Genomic DNA, 5,000 nt, shown 5'->3' with positions numbered 1-5,000 from the left:
ACAAGAAGTATCTTTCTTATTTATACGATTAAAGGAAGCTTTCGGATTTGTAACTATTGGTGTGACGTTAAAAAAAAAAAAAAAAAAGAAAGAAAGAAAATAAAAAGAAAAAAAGAAGAAAAGGAACATATTAATCGCAGCAGCTCATGAATACTCGTTCTCTAATAAAAGAAGAAAAAAAAAAATGTCATGATATCGAAAGGTGAAATATGATTTGTGTTCACGGCGGCCTCGCGAATGTCCTCATCCTCCGGTTATGTAGGCATACATACGCGTCTAGAGGAAGTCACCACACCGTGCACGGCGTAGAATAAACGGTCAGTGACGCGCGGTAATGGCCGACATCCTAATCCTGGCCCCCTACAGTTTAATGCCATACACTCCGCAATGATAATGCTGCATGTGCTTTTTGTCATTACCAGTCGCCATGCTACTCTGATAATGAGCAGCAACGCGACGAGCGACTCCTTGACCAGGATACGCTTTACGACCTTCGCCAACTCTCGAGAACTTTTCCTACGCAATCTATGTAATACTGACTCTCTAGATCGCTTTATTATCATCATAGAGACATTTTAATCGTTCATAGATAAGGCTTTTGAAAGAAAACAAAAAAAAAAGAAAAGGAAAAACAACATTTATATCTAAGTATATAAACGAACGCTTTCGATTTATCAAAAATTATGATTATGGAAAATAAAAAAAAAAAACAAAAAAGAAAAATAAAAAAAGAAATTAAACAATTGAAATTTGGGATACGTACGCACGAACGATTTCGATTTATCAAAAATTGTTATTATTGAAATTGATGAAATTAAAAAGCTCGCGAAAGGGGAATAATGGTAAAGAGGTGAGAATTCAAAAGAAAAGATCGAAATCGTGATCGTTAGATATCGAAAAAGACAAAGACGAAGAAGAAGAAGAAGAGGAAGGGGAGGAGGAGGAGGAGGAAGAAAAGAAGAAGAAATAAAAAAAAAAAAGAAAATGTGCGGGTAACAAATAGGCAGTAGAGAAGTATATAGAGACGCATTGTCGTCCCGAGAAAAAGTGACGTCACAGGTCTCGACCTCGCGAACATGGTTTCTAAGCATCATCTGCGGGTTCGTACAGTTCAGAAGATGAAGTTAGAGAAAGAAAGAAAGAAAGAAAGAAAGAGAGAGAGAGAGAGAAAGAGAAAACGAAGAATATAGAGAAGAAAGCGAAGAACGAGAGACCCGCAGCTGCCTCCCTGGCTGCCAACACAATAATATCTAATTAATTTATTAATGAGGTTAAGTTGGCAGGATTGGATGGCAGACAGCGCGAGCGAACAACGCTGCGGCAGTTTAACGCGCGACGTCTTCTCTTCGGCTTTGCTTCTTTAGTAAAACAGAGAGAGAGAAAGAGAGAAAGAGAATGAGAGAGAGAAATAGAGAGAGAGAGAGAGAGAGAGAAAGAGAGAGAGCAAGAAAGAGAAAAAAGAAAGAGAGAGAGAGAGATAGAACGAATTAAGCTTAATCACAACGAAAGTATTGGACGGTCGGTGCGCGCGTGTGCCTCAACAGGGCCGCATTAAACCCTTCGACCCTTTTCCTTTTCCTATGGACTAAAACTCGTTATGAATGAATTGTCTATGTTTTCTTTCTTCTTCTTTTTCTTTATTTCCTCTTAATCTTTTCTTTTTTCTTTCTTTTCCTTTCGAAATTGAAATAATAAATATTAGCGAGAGACTCACTAACCAACCAGAAAATATTTTCGAGAAAGCTTGATGGTATATTCTCGCTTACGTGCTCGAAACCGAGCCCGAATCCGAACTCGAGCCTAAACCTGTCGAGTTATTCTCGAGGACGAAATATGTATCTATCAGGGTAAATATAAGAAGAAGAATCCTGAAAGCATAAGAATCGTTCCGTGTTAAATTCCAACGAGCTTTCTCTCTTTTCTAAGGAGAGCTTTCGCCGTAGACAGCTGCTGCATGGCTGGCACCCCGAGGGATTCCCTCTGTTGCCTGACGAAAATGAGCCGCGACAACCGCCCTTATACCCATCATCGTCGACTTCTCTTTCCCTTTATCTCTCTCTCTCTCTCTCTCTCTCTCTTTCTCTCGATCTTTCTTCTTCTAACTTTGTCCTTATCCGCTTCTCAATCTACTTCCTTCTTGATATTTTTCTTTCCTATCTTTTTCCTCTTCCCCATTCTCCTTCCATCATTTCTCTTACTCCATAGAAATCCTCTCGTCATTACGTGACCATAAAAAAAAAAAAAAGAAGAAGAAAAAGAAAAAGAGGACACTAATGTTTCTTTCTCTATTCGCAACGACCTATCCTATATCCTAGGATATCTATCCTATCACGTTTGTCTCGAACGATATCCATTCGTTTATCCTTGATTTTTTATCTCTTTCTCCATTTCTTTCTTACCCTTTTTTCTATTCTCACTCGGTTCTAATCAATTTCCACGAGCTACCTACTTACTATTTACTTATTTCCCTCTTATTACTTTTTCTTTTATTTTTTTCTTTCTTTTTTTTTTGTCTTTTTATCTTTCCTCCCCCCTCCCTTCACTCACTTCGCTCACTTCGCTTTCAAAATTTTTCTTCGATTTGTCTTGTTCCGTAAAGAAAAAAGAGAGAAAAAACGAAAAAAAAAAAAAAAGAAGAAGATATCATCTTGTCGATCATGCGACCATGAAAAAGAAGAGACGAATTTTTCCTAACCCAATGATAATGCGTAAGTAAGATCGATATCATATTGTGTTTGTCCCAATCGACAATCCATCGATACAATTTGTGATTTTAGCCTTGAACAAATGAATTCTCATAATGAACGATATTGAATCTAATCTTGAACGGTATATAAAATCTTATCTCGTATCTCACGCAGTCCCTTGAATAAAATCAATGATTTCAACGCGTTACAATTGCACATGAATACAGACACTATATTTAGGTATGAAAACAACCATCTATCTCTCTTCCGGACCCATTATTCAATCTCTTTACTAATGAACGCGCAACGAAAAACATTTGTTAGAAAAGTAAAATCCTATGAATTTTCTAACGTTTTTTTAGACCGACGGATTGAACGTCATTTTTTCTTCTTCTTCTTTTCTTTTATTTTCTTTCTTTTCCCTGGGCTACTTGACACTTTGGAAAAAATCCGGACGGACAATAAATAAATAAATAAATAAATATAAAATCTCAAGTACAGTCCAAAAACGTGGTCATACCGAGAATGAAGGAATTTTTAAAAAAAGAAAAGAAAAAGAATAAAAAATATGTGTTCGTTTTATAAATATCTATGTAGTGCCAATCGTAGAGGAAAAAAAATCCGACATCATTGTCAACAACAACAACAACAACAAGAACAACATCTACAATAAAAACAGCAAGGAAAAAAAAAAAGAAAGAAGAGAGAACTCGTGCGGTGTGTGGTGAGTGTGAAAAAAAAAATTGCAAAAGTATAATTTACCTTGACCAAGGGTGGACTGTGTGTTTGTTGACGATAGTGTCCCGAAGAAGGGCTCGCGGGTGGCCCCGCGCCCCCGGGCGAGATGGTGCCGCCTCCGGGGGTGAGAATCCTGGACTCGTGGCTGAACAACACTTTCCCGATCTCCTCCGCAACTTTGCGGAACTTGAGAAGATTTTCGCGCCCTTTGCACGAATCCAATGGCGCGAACGAAAGCGCGCGAATCTAATAACGTGTTCGATCGATCACGAACTTCTTCTTCACGAATTTCACGTAGTTTTATATATATATATTATAGTTATATATATATGTATATGTATATATATATATATAATTTTTTTTTCTTATTTTTCAAATCGTCACTCACCGGATTCGAATCTTTCTATTGTTCCTCTCGATCTTCTTCTGATCGTTGAAATCTATCCTCCGTAAGATATTCGAAAAATGATCTTGCGTTATACACAACGACGTTATCGAAAATCTTAACGGTTAGCATTTCTCTCTTTCTCTCTCTTTTTCTTTCTCTTACTCTCTTTCTCTTTCTCTCTCTCTCTCTCTCTCTTTTAAATTTTTTCTCACTCTTTCTCTTATCTAAAAAAATCGATCTTTAGATCACGGATCGATCGTAGATCGTCCTTTATTATTTCGACGAAGTCACGCAGGCGGTCCACCGGAATCGAATAACGTATCTCCAGTTATCGCGACGACGTCGTCTCACGTGGTAAGTAAGTAAATAATTAAGTAAGCAAGTAAGTAAGTATATAAGTACTTACTCACGCACGCATTTTCTCTTGGATAACCAAATTGTCAAGTCACCATGGACTAAAACTCAACGTTAAACAACAAACAACGAAGAATTAAACGAGACAATATATCTCGAACGTTGACGGTATGTTGAATTTTTCGTTAGATTATTATTCACACATTTATATCGAAACGTTCAAAGATTCGCGATTGGCTTTAAGAAATAATTATACGTATTTATGTACTTTCTCTCCCTTTCTCTCTCTCTCCCTCTCTCTCTCTCTCTCTCTCTCTCTCTCTCTCTCTCTCTCTCTGTATATATATATGTATATATATATATATATATACAAAAATTGAAATCTAAGACGCGAACAAGAAAGAAAGATTTTATCGTCGTTATCGACGCGAACGAAAATTTATAGTATGTTATACGAAGTCGGAGAAACGGAAAGGAAACGATTAAAAAAAAAGATACGAAGATCGAAATCCGATTAAAAAACAACAACGAAAAGTAATAACAACAATGAACTTCTCGGCAAGATCGTATACATATATATATATATGTATATATATATGTATGTATATATATATATATATATGCGTGATCGACGAATCCGTACGAATGGGATCCAGCTCGGTAGTGCGTCGCGTACGGTGTCACGGACGATATCATCGTCCCTGCGGACGATAGCTGACGGAGGAAAGCGTGCTCGATAGGCGGAACCACGCAGGCGCCGACCGGCTCGTAAGGCGTGGTCTCTGATTTCTCTTGGTCTCCTTCTCTTTCTCACTAACTCCCCTACTCTCGAG

General features: G+C 37.5%; 1 protein-coding gene across 2 annotated transcripts in view; it reads right to left on the bottom strand.

Moving 5' to 3' along the window:
• Positions 1 to 5,000, bottom strand: part of Drgx (Dorsal root ganglia homeobox) — a 54,379-nt gene that overhangs the window by 31,467 nt on the left and 17,912 nt on the right. The window contains exons 1-2 of one of the 2 annotated variants that reach the window (XM_035864852.2): positions 3,814 to 4,821; positions 3,450 to 3,671 (exon numbers count right to left, since the gene is read on the bottom strand). The exons of the other annotated variant lie outside the window; for it this stretch is intronic. The gene's annotated coding sequence lies outside the window, so the exon portion shown is untranslated. Of the gene's footprint in view, positions 1 to 3,449; positions 3,672 to 3,813; positions 4,822 to 5,000 lie in introns of those variants that run through there. 2 annotated transcript variants of the gene reach the window in all.

The sequence above is a fragment of the Vespa mandarinia genome, chromosome 6, assembly GCF_050613455.1.
Source record: "Vespa mandarinia isolate Hongniang chromosome 6, ASM5061345v1, whole genome shotgun sequence".
In the NCBI taxonomy this organism is placed as follows: Eukaryota; Metazoa; Arthropoda; class Insecta; order Hymenoptera; family Vespidae; genus Vespa; species Vespa mandarinia.
The sequence above is the reverse complement of the archived record's forward strand: the minus strand, read 5'-3'. Positions and strand labels throughout refer to the sequence as shown.